This window comes from Sceloporus undulatus, chromosome 3, assembly GCF_019175285.1.
Source record: "Sceloporus undulatus isolate JIND9_A2432 ecotype Alabama chromosome 3, SceUnd_v1.1, whole genome shotgun sequence".
NCBI lineage: Eukaryota > Metazoa > Chordata > Lepidosauria > Squamata > Phrynosomatidae > Sceloporus > Sceloporus undulatus.
In genome coordinates this window covers 107205865-107218148 of record NC_056524.1, presented here as the reverse complement: position 1 = coordinate 107218148, position 12284 = coordinate 107205865, and the positions used below count along the sequence as shown (strand labels likewise).

The 12284-nt window shown below is 39.3% G+C and overlaps 1 protein-coding gene across 1 annotated transcript in view; it reads left to right on the top strand.

The window, feature by feature from the left end:
* Nucleotides 1–12284, top strand: part of MCF2L (MCF.2 cell line derived transforming sequence like) — a 142480-nt gene that overhangs the window by 7239 nt on the left and 122957 nt on the right. The gene's annotated exons all lie outside the window — the stretch shown is intronic.

Genomic DNA, 12284 nt, shown 5'->3' with positions numbered 1-12284 from the left:
GCTATTTAAATACATGAGGAGGGGAGCACGCCAACCCACACCTCCATCATTGTTTTGCTTGCATAAAAATGACATGTTTGAAGCCAAGAGCCCCTTCTACTTGTGGGGTTTATCTACACTATAGAAATAATGCAGCTGGACACCACTTTAAGTACTGTAGCTATATTCTATGGAATCCTGATGTTTGTATTTTTACAAGGCCTTTAGCTTTCTCTGCCAAAGAGTGATGGTCCTTCACAAAACTACAAATCCCAGGATTATGTAGGATGGAGCCATGGCAGTTAAAGTGGTGACAAACTGCATTATTTCTATAGCGTAGGTGGCACCTGTGCTTTATGTGAGCAAGAATATAGGCAAATCTGTGTTCTTACTTACGTGGAGAATGTCCATGGTTCCAAAGGACTCAGCTCTTCAGATATGCCATTTATGTGCAACCAAAGCAGTGATGGAGAGGGCAAGGTTTGTGCATTCCCCTCTCTGCCTAGTTAAACAGCATGCTTCAGATACCTATATAAGGCATATCTGTAATAGGCATATCTGAAGAGCTGAGTCCCTTGGGACCATAAATAATTTAGGATTGGAAATTGTTGTTGTTGGTAATTCCCTGTCCCCCCCGTAACATTAAAAACCAGAGCTCAGAGAAGTGGCTGCAAGCAGAGATTTGAAGAAATATTATCACTGCTGAGATTGTTAGTAGCCGTCTGTATCAAGGAGAATTTTTTTTCATAGTTCTTGTTTTCTCTGTGAGGAAGAATCAAGTCAGGAAATACACCCCAGGTGCAAAATAATCTGAATGTAATATTGGGCCCAAACAGACAGGCCAAAATAAAGCTGCTTCAGATCACTTTGGAGGTATATTGTTTAAATTATGCATGCATCCTAAGAGGCCGGAAGCCACACCAAAACCAAAAGCTTCAATCTTATGCACTGGAGCACAGCTTTGGCACAGCTTCTGGCCTCTTAAGATGTGTGTGTCATTTAAACAGCATACCTCCAAAGTGACCCGAAGCAGCTTTATTTTGTCCTGTCTGTTTGGGCCATTGCTAATGAAGTAGGTGTTTTTAACCTGTGAAGGTAAGATTAAATACCGTAGGTTAGCATCTTCAAGGCATCACATAAATAATGGAATGAACTTGTTTTCTGTTCCACCTGATGAGGGTGACCTGAACTAATTAATTCCAAGTACAAGAAAGGAAATGTAGACTAAATGTAAGGACAGATGTGCTGACAGTAAAGTTGTTCAGTAGTGGTACAGAATATCTCAGGAGGTGGAAGACTCCTTTGTTAGATGTTTTTAAGCAGGAGCTTAATAGATATCTGCTGTGGATACTGTACTATGTTAGCTGATTCACAACATGGGAAGGAGCGTGGGTAGGTTTAAGTCCTTTCCAGTTCTGTGAGTCTAAATGCTTTTAATGCCAGTTGCAATAGCAAACAAGCAAGCATTAAAGGGAAGCTGGGTGTGAAGTGATGAGAAAAAACACATTACACAAGATGCATTGATGGAGATAAAGAATAGCCACAACATTATTGATTACAGCAACTAAAGACCCTTAGTACTACAGCATATGGAAGAGAATATCTTTGGACAAGTGAATTCCATCTCAGTCCACCTGCTAGGAGAATAAACCCTGATTGGAAGGATATAGGAATCCACATGGGTCTGAGTCATTGCATGGTTCCCTTGCCACCTGGGAGTGAAGCAGATCCCACAGCCTTTGAGGTGGGCATGTCTGTGGAACCCTACTCCAATCAGGAGAAGACCTGCCACCATTAGGACATAAAATTCTTTTTATTAACTGACCACAAGGGACCTACATGTCGAAAGCTGTATACTGAAGATATACCTCTTGAGTATCCAGATTGTTGGATGCAATTAGCTTAGCTTAAACACTGTTAGTTCAGTATGAAGTGGTATGTAAATGAAGCTGTTTATGTGCTTGATATGTCACAAGTAAATATTATCTCCAAACTCCCTTCAGGTTAACAAATTTAGAGCACACAGGCTCCCCATCCACCCACCCATGGATCCATCCCAGTGCTGTACCTGCCACCAACATTGTGACAGATGCAAAAGAAATAAAGTATCGTTAACAGCTTGTGGGGAAAATGTACAGATTGAATCTCCCTTATCCATTATGCTTGGGATCAGAAGTGTTCTGAATTTTGGATGTTTTTGATTTTGGAATTTTTGCATATACATAATGAGATAGCTTGGAAATGAGACCCAGTGCTAAACATGAAATTAATTTATGTTCCATATACACATTATACATATAACCTGAAGGTTAAAGATATCATTTTTTGGTAATGTTGTGCATGAAACAAAATTTGTGTACTGTATACTGAATGACCAGAAAGCAAAAGTGTCACTATCTCAGCCACACATGAAAAAAGTTTTGGATTTTGGTGTATTTCGGATTTTGGAATTCTAGATAGATAAGGGAGAGTCTACTTGTACTTGGTTGTAATTACAAATATATAAACATCCTGTGAAACCCTGGGATTTGAAGTTTAGGGGAGGGACATTTAAAATTCTGAGCCAGACAGGCTTAGGGTCTCATCGCACTACAAACCCCAGGTTTCTATAGGATTTTGCCATGGCAGTTAAAGTGGGCTCACAGTGCTATACCTGAAAAGCCCTGCCTGAGTGGGGTTCAGAAAGGAGCTAAGGTAAAATGCTAGGATACGGTGGCTCAAGCCTTGTGTACCAACTATTTGCAGCATATAGATATGACAATGATTACTGTATACAGATTTGAGGGATCATTGGACAATTACTGCCCCCCCCCCCCCGTTTTCATGGGGGATCCATTCCAGATCCCCCCCCATAAAAACAGAAACTTGCATATATTCAAGCCCCATTGGCTTGAATGGCCATACACTCCTGTGCATGGCCCTGCACTGGTGTCATGGGAGTGCACACCATTTTAGCCAATGAGGCTCCCCTCCATGAGTAATTGAGACTTCGCAAAAACAGAGAGGCAACTGTAGTGTGTTTGTGTCAGTTTATATAATAATAATAATAAACGATAAATTTTATTTATACCCCGCCCTTCCATGAATATGATCAGGGCGGCTTACAGAATTTATAATTATACTTCATCTGGTGCCTTGATACTGTTTTTGGCTATTATCCTTTGATTCTTGATTTGGAGTCTTGATATGGTAGTATGATGCCTCTATTGATACATTCTTTTAAAATTCAGACAGTTGAAACCTACAACCAAGAGGTTTATGTATCTGTTTTACAGGATAACTTTGGATATTACCCAAGTTCAATGCACACACTTGCCTGATTGAAGTCCTATTGGATTTGGTGCTATTGCTTCTGAGAAAGCAAGCATAGCAAAACCTCCTTGTGAATGGTTCAGTATGTGTCAAATTATATACCAGTATGAGCTCATTTGTGAGACATCCTAAACTAATGAGCTGTTCAAGTCCAGTTGCTCCCATTGGTCGATTACAAAATAGTTTCCCTGAAATTATAAAACACAGGCAGTTACTTCAGGCAAAGGGCTATGCAGGTTTACCATAGCTAACAAAGTAGATATATGCCTTGGTATTACTTTAACTGGAAATTTGGTACCATAGGCAGATAGACATGGAAAGAATAGGGATGGGTTCCTACATCAAAAAAGAAGAGCTGTTTGATACACTCCAGTAAACTTTTTATTAAAAATTAACAATATGCACTTGTGAAATGAAAAAAATAAGATGAGGTAAGCCTTGCATGTAAAAAAGTTTTTAAACCTTCTAGAGAGCCCTTTAGGCTTCTTCATAATTACTTTCTGGGGTGGGTTTTTTTCACCAGCCTTCATTTTTCTCATTATTTCAATTTTGGAGGCCAAATGTATATGTCTATATTTTAGTTAATATGCTGGAAGTAGCTGATGAGACAGCCTGTCTTCTCCCCACTTTTCTCTTTGTTTTGCTGTTCATGTATGCTTAATAAAGGATTCTGGTGCAGGATTGGCCAGAGTAGGATCCTGCTCTTTCCCAATTTTATTTATTGCATTGTTATACTGCAGATTGGCTGCTGCAACTTGACACTAAGTCTGTGTTTCACCAGCTCTCCATCACTATCCTTCCAGTGCTGCTACTGCTAAAAAAGCTTGCATCTAGACAAAGGACAAGGAAGAAATTGGATGCTGGGTAAAAAGGAGCTTCACTGTCAGAAGCTTTGTTAACTGAAGTATGCTTATATCAGACCCATAGCCATTAAGATTATAAAAAAGCAAATACTGGATTTTGTTGCAATCTTATATCCAATTCTTTAGGAATAAACTGGTTAAATTGGCAAGACTTAATTTCTTAGTAGACACCTGTACTTCCTGAGTAGGCAGGTTACATACCATTTTCTTGATCTCAGCTTTGGTTTGCTTTCTTTGTTTTGATAACACTTCCTTAAGTATGCAGGACTAGTAGTCAGACTTACATACGGTAGTTTCTAGTCCCTATTTGGCTTAAAATTGCTGTCACACGCAAAGCTCTAAAGACATAAACAGAGCAGGGAACATATAAAAATAATGTTGCTAGGAAACTCAGTCCCTTCCCTCCTACTACTTTGACCTTGTTGCCTCCCACACCTCTCTATTCCTGTTCCTCTTATTCACAGGAGATGACAGGGGAGGTGTGAGATGTTTGGGACAGAATATTGCAAAGACAGGATGGAGGTAGTGTTGAGAAATGTGTAATGCTCTGCCAATAATTTTCCAAGTTGCACACAGTATTATCTCTGTCATCTGTGTTCTCTCACTTCAGTGCCTACAACCAGCGCATCCATTTCCTTCATCTGCTGAATATGAGATAAACTTGTTGAGTGAGATCCATGCTTTGTGGTAACATGGCTTCAGTTCTATAGAGAAACATCTGTATTTTTTTCTTATCTCATTGCTTCCAGTTTCTTAAAAATTGTAATTTACTTTCATCACAGTGATTCAGACAGCATTCAGATCTGGCCTATGATTTTTGGAAAAAGAATAACTTTTTTTTCAGACTGTCTGTCACTAACCTCTCAGTGCAAAAGCTTGTGCAAAAGGGTTTTGCGTCTTATTCAATATGATAATCTGGCATTTTGAATTCTGCAATTAGCCAGCGTGGTGTAGTGGTTTGAGCACTGGACTACAGCTCTGAAGACCATGGCCTGTTACAGACTGCCAAAATAAATCTGCTTCGGGTCTCTTTGGAGGTATGCTATTTAAATGACGCATGGGTCCTAAGAGTCCGGAGGTCGCGCCAAAGCCACACTCCATTCCTAAGCACTGGAGGGCAGCTTTGGTGCAGCTTCTGGATTCTTAGGATGCATGCATCATTTAAACAGCATACCTCCAAAGAGACCCGAAGCAGCTTTATTTTGGCAGTCTGTAACAGGCCCATGGTTCAGTTCCCCACTTGAGCATAAAAACTTGCAAGTCACACCCTCTCAGCCTCAGAGGATGGCAATGGTAAATCCCCCTCCCCAAGTAACTTGCCAAGAAAACCCTATTATAGGGTCGCCTTAGTGTTACCATAAGTCAAAAATGACTTGGAAGCACACAACAACAACATTAGCATCCTCCTTGCTATCACTAATGAGTAAATCTGAACTTAAAATTGATGCAGAACTACACAGTTTAGTACCAGAAGAAATTCCTTAGAAAAGTTAGTACTGTACTGTAAAATGTTTGCAAACAAATTGAATAGAAACTTATGGCTTCAACAGACCGGCATTAAACATTGACATCGGGGAGGAGTGGGGGCATGGTGACCGCTTAGAGTACTTTGTGCATATAAAGATATAAAGATGGGGAAGCACACCATTTTAAAATTATGGTAATACAGTATCTGAATTTAAAATGGGAGTATGTTGTTGTTTTTTTAAAAAAAGAAAGAAACATGAGAACACTAATAATTGGTATGGAGTTTTCACTGTAAGGTTGATACAGAGCTGTTATCATTTAGATACCTTGAAACTTTATATTTACATTTTGCAGAGAGTGGATGATTAGACAAGCCAAGTGAAACATATTAAGATGGGTATTCTTATTCCCTTGTGTTCAAGATCCATCAAAGCTTTCTTTAGCTCCACCCCATTGGAAACTGTAATACTGTTCTGCACTGTAGCAGGTGCCCTTTAATTAGCTTGGAAGAGATTCATCTGGGCTCATTACCAATATAGCAGTCATTTTAATAACATAGGCTTCCAGAATGAAAAGGAAGTAACACCCAGACAGATTAAGCACTGTATATTTTACTAAATCCAGTTATGCAGGCTCAAATCATCAGTCCCATATCCTTTCCATTGAAAATCACACTACATATGTAAAGCATATATGTATGGGTTCATGATTTACAGTAATACCTTGAAAATCTGTTACACAAGATGTCTTTTCTTTCTTAACAGGTTTAAATGGGAGGCAGCTTGGATGAGCGTTCTAATTTTTGTTGCTTTTAGCTGACTGCTTTGACAAGCATCTCTAAATTTCACCATTAAATGGTTTATTTGAAAAAATGGAAGAGTTTTACTGCTATGTTTTGTGCTCCTTTTAATTGAATCTTTAAGCCAGGATGGTTTTGAGTAATAAATATGAAATGAGATACTCAATGACTTAAAAAATAAAAAGTATGTTTCTGCTGCCAGGTAATATCAAAAGAAAATGGCTTTCTTTGAACTGACAGTAATCCCCATGAGCTAACTTACTGTACTTGATACCACCTTGGAATGAACCTTGGTTTTATTTACTAAGTGTTAGATTATATAACCATGTCTCCAGGGAGAATGGTTTTAAAACATGAGTTAAAAAACCACTCTCTGCATTTAGATAGAATAACATCGGTTAATGCAGGAAGTAGTGGGGACAGCCTGCCTTCAAATATAGAACACTGTCTTGAGTTAGGAAAACTAAAAGAATATTAATCAAATGAATATTGACCTAAACAGATCTTAAAATTCATCTAGTCCAGTAGCCTACTCAGCAGATCTACAAAGCAGAATGCCACTGCCTCATCCCTGACAGATGGCTGCCCAGCCTCACTTTAAATACCTCCAGCAAAGGATAGCCCATCACCTTCCAGGGCAATCTGTTCCAAGAGCTCTCTTACTGTTAAAACATTTATCCTAATATTCTGCTGAACCCCTTTTTGCTATCATTTCTATCCATAACAAAGAACAAGTCAGGTCCATCATGTCTGAAGCAGTCCTTGAGCTCCTGGTAATGTCTCTATTTAACTTTCTCTTCTCCAGGCCTAATACACCTAGCACTTTCAACTATTGCTCACTTCTGCAGTCCACCCTCCATATCCACTGATTTTTTATCTACAGATCCAATCATCCATGGCTTTGAAATATTCTGATTCTGCCATTTTATATAAGGGACACCATTTTACTACACTACTGTATTTAGTGTGGCTTGAACATCCACAGATTTTGTTATCCACAGGGGTCCCGGAACCAAACCCCAATGGATATCAAGGGCCCACTGTAGTTGCATTTTTGAACCAGCTCCCAGAGTCCCAAACCAGTATGGGCAGTAGTTGGGCAGTTCTGGGAACTGTAGTCCAAACAACCCCAGCAACAACAGACACATACATACACATGCACACAAACAGCATTCCCAAACTATGCTAATTTGTCTGCTTCCTTCTTAAAGAAAGATAGAATGATGTTGTTTTTGTTAACTTTCATGGACTTAATCTGGTTATTTTAATCTGGTATGTGCTGACCTTTGACATATTATTTTGTGTAAGGACCTTTCTTCACCCTTATGTTTAGTGGCAAGCATGTTCAGCTCAAATCAATGCTGGAGATGTCTCATTCTTCTCCTATGCCCTTCCATATTTTTGTGCCTAATGATAGGTCACTGCACTGATAAACTTGAGATTTTCCAATTCTAGCCATTATGAACAGGTAAAATAGGATATAGAATAACCTGTTACGCATTGCTGTGAGTTACTTCCTCATAAAAGAGGGAAAGAGAGAAAATAAGCACCACAGTGTTGTGGTTTGATCATTTGCTTGTTACTGCGACAGATTGCCACTCTGGTATTTTCTTGTGCAAGACTTTCTTGAAGGATGGATGATTTTTTGAGTGGGAAAATGATGGTGGGGGAGGGAGAAAAGATAAAAATTCTGCTATTCCTTGTACCTGATCCAGATTGATGGTGGACTGGAGTTTAGCTGCTGAGTTTTGTTTTCTTTTTAATGAGAAGAATTGAGTCACCACATACAGTCAGACATTTGTGTCATCAGGGGATCTGTTCCAAACACACACCCCATGGGTACAAAAAAATGTAAGACCTCAAGTCCTGTTGTACCAAAAGGCAGGCCACATACACACACTGCTATTTGGGACATCAGGGCTTGCTGCCTGAGGATGCTGAAATCTGTGAATGGCAAGCCTGTGGATAGCGAGGTCCTACTGTATATGTTTAGCATCATGTTTATTGATTCTCATATTCTCGCTGGAAATCCCCTCTCCCTCTCTCAGTTCTCTTCCTTTTTCTCTCCTATATAATTGAAATCCTTTAGATCTTTACACTTCTTGCACCCCTGGATTTTCTGTTTGTGGACTAAAGTCCACAAATACACTATTTGCAAATGAGCAATTTGAGAACTGTATTGCATCGGTCACAGAAATGGCTGTTGTTGTTTTTAATTTGTTGCAGAAAATAAATTGAAATGAGGTATATGGGAAAAACATTTACATTTACATGAGTTATATGTTATAGGGACAGGGCTCTTGTTCTGTGATTATTTGGGCAAAGGAGGGAAATTTTTAATTTCCGCTTCTTATTCTCTCCCCCCCCCTTATCTGTATTTCCACATGGATCTTAATTGAATATGAAAAGAACCCTTTTTCAGACCTTTCCATTTATGCTGTGAGACTGAGAAGTGGAAATGAGGGGGTGGGACCTAGTGCATACAAAGGGGCAAATGGACATTGGAGATGAACATCTGGAGGCCTGCTTTTGTCTTCAGATCAAGGAACATATGAATAGAAAATTTCTGTAGACATACATAAAATTCTATAGAGGAAAATTCCATTGTTCAGACTTTATCTATTGTCTGAAGAGGTAAAATCAAGGCACAGTTTTACTGCCTCATCTGATGTTTGTTAGACCTATTTCTGATATGTCCAAAACAGAAATGCATACATTCAGATGGCTGAAGGAAAAAAGTTTGTAGTGTAAGCTTTTGTAGACTTTTGCAGACTGCTTCATCAGAATGAGCCACCTGTGGACATATATTTATCCCAGTTAATGTAGGAGTATGTGACTAATAATTTAAATGCAAAACATTTGTATTTGGTGATAGGGTGACAAATTCAGTTTCAACTAGTGTTGTAAAAAGTAGTTAGGGGCAAAGATGAGAGGACAGATGAGTAGAGAAACATATGAATAGAGGGGGAGTTCTTGGTCGGTTATGTTGATATGGACTTGTGGCTATGAAAGAACTGGACAAGATTCTAAAGTGTAAAGATATAACACTAAAGGGAGGATCGTCCGAGCCATTGTATTCCCCATCACCATGTATGAATGTAAAAGCTGGACAATGAAGAAAAACGATAGAAAGAAGATTAACTCATATGAAGTGTGGTGCTGGAGAAGAGTGCTGAGGATACCATGGCTAGCCAAGAAGATAAATAAATGGGGTGTAGAACAGATTAAGCCTGAACTCTCCCTGGAAGTCATACATTGAGAACTGTCATACTTTGGCCCCATCATGAGAAGGCATGATTTATTAGAAAAACCAATAATGCTAGGTAAGGCAGAAGGAAGCAGAAAAAGAGGAAGACCACATGCCAGATGGTTTGATTTGATCAGGGAGGCCACGGGCCTGATCCTGCAAGACCTAAGCACAGCAGTCTTGGAGATGTGTCATCCATAGGGTTTTCATGACTTGAGATAAACTCAAGGGTAGTTAACAACAACAAAAAGAGAAGCTGTTAATGATTGACATAGCATCTGATGTTATAATATGAGTAATGTGCCAGGAAACCACTGGCAATTGGCTGGAGTTCATGAATATATCCTGTTCAGCTGTTTTTCTTTCCAATCACCATTTTAAGGGTTTTTTGTTTAAGGATTGTGATTTAGAGATCTGAAACTCAATGTCAATTTCTATTACTTTATGCATTCCACCACTCAATTATTGGTATAAATATTTGTCTCACTGCATGCGTATACTGTTGAACAAGACAAAGGCCTGGTACAGACTGCTGGAAAGCAGCAGTCTGGGACCAATTTTAGGGCTTAGGAGTGCGGAGCGATGGCATGCTCCCGAGCATACTGGCGGCACCATCATGGCTCGGCCCCATCCACATGGGGCCGCCATGATGATGCAAGTGCAACACAGTGTCTAAACATTGCCACGTGTGCATCATTGCTGTGCACAAGTGCGCCCACCATGCAGACTAAAAAGATCCCGCTTACAGCAGGTTCTTTTTAGTCCTGATGACGCCTCACTGTTTGCTTGCTGCAGCCTCTGTCAAGAGTAAAAACAGGCAGCTCCAGCGCACCCTTTTGGGGGTGGTCTGTCGAGCTCCTAAATGTACAAAAGATTAGGTTATTAGTCTCTCTGTGTCAAAGTTACTACAAAATCCCTTTGTATACTGATCCAGACTAACATTGCTATGTCTTCTAATATTATTCATATTTGTTTGAGAAACTTTTCACTGTTTAAAAAAGGAACTCCAAAGCTGTTTACATCTTCTGTAAAGTTATCTAACAGGTCTCTGCCTCTTGAAAGTGATCAAATAAATTTGCTTTTTACCATAGTCCAATCCATTAGCAAAACTTTGTAGTAGCATGGTTTAAGGGTTGATGTATTAGCCTTTAGTGCCCAGTAGGTGCCGCTGTTGAATTACAGTGGCATGGCTGATGACAGATAGATGGCTGAGAGTAAGTCACAGTGTCTAAGCAGTGTGTGTGCATGTGTATCACACAAAAAGCCTGAAGAGTGAATCCTCTCTGTGTTAAAATATTTTTCTTTTTCCATCTAAGTAGCTTAATTTATAAAAATGGGGACACTTGTACATAACAGAGGTAGAATTCATAATAATAACCAGAAAAATAGCCAAGCCTCAGCACTTTTTGAACAATGTTGAAGTTTAAAAGATGCCTGCTTAAAGGACCTGGTAGATCTCTTCCAAGTTGGTATGATCCTTGCTTCAAAAATGCACTCCTGTCATAAAACATGTGATCATTTGTTTCCAAGGAAATCCATTCACTGCAAATAATATGTTGTTTAGCACCGTTGTGATGATGTGGCCGTGGATCTGGGATTTAAAGCACTCAAACTCCTCCCCCCCCGCATTAATCAAACATAACACATTTATTAAACTTTAGGAAGTGGATATTGTGGAAGAAAGGGGATTGGGATTCTGAAGTAAGCTGCAGAAGAGGTTGTAATACCTTGGAGCAAATGTAGATGGAAAAACAAACTTTTGTTAATTGAGAATGTTTGTAATTTCATTTTACAATCTTCATTCGCTCTTTAAAGAAAAAGAAATGATATTGGTATTGACTATTGAATTATTGGAATTCCTGTATTTCCCTTTTCAGTCAGTTTTTGACAGAATTGCTTATACAGTCCATATGCTCTGATGGAAAGAGACCGATTTTTAACTTGTGTCGGACAACTTACATAGTGGGTAATCTACTTATATAGATTGTTCAGAAGTGGCACTGGACCATACTTGTTCCATAGGGTTGTCACATCATTTAAATACTCCTCATTCGATTTGAATAGACTGCAACCTGGCCACAGTGATAGAATTTGGCTTTTGTGGCGGGGGAATTTGGCGTTTTTTATGGAGTGTCCACAAGTATGCACATTATCAAATGGTGTTACTGTCCACTTGCATGATTTGCATGGCTGTTCCATCAGAAGGTGGCATTGGAATTGACCTGTTCCATAGGGCTTTTTTGGCAGAGGAAGAGTAAATAAATATGAATTTGCACAGGAAATGAAGACAGGTGTTGATGCAAATGTATGAAAATCACAGCAGTTCACATGATAACAGTACATGTAGACTATCCCTGAATCAGGTGTTTCTTGTTACTGTTTGTTCTTGACAGAGAGGTGAGGTTTTTCTCCAGCTTTAGACTAGTATGTTCTTTAAATCTACCATGACAGTGACCATACTCTATGTTCCTATATAACTTGCCAGGACTTTAAATCATAGAATCATAGAATCGTAGAGTTGGAAGAGACCACTAGGGCCATCCAGTCCAACCCCCTGCCATGCAGGAAATCCAAATCAAAGCATCCCTGACAGATGGCCATCCAGCCTGCGGTTTAA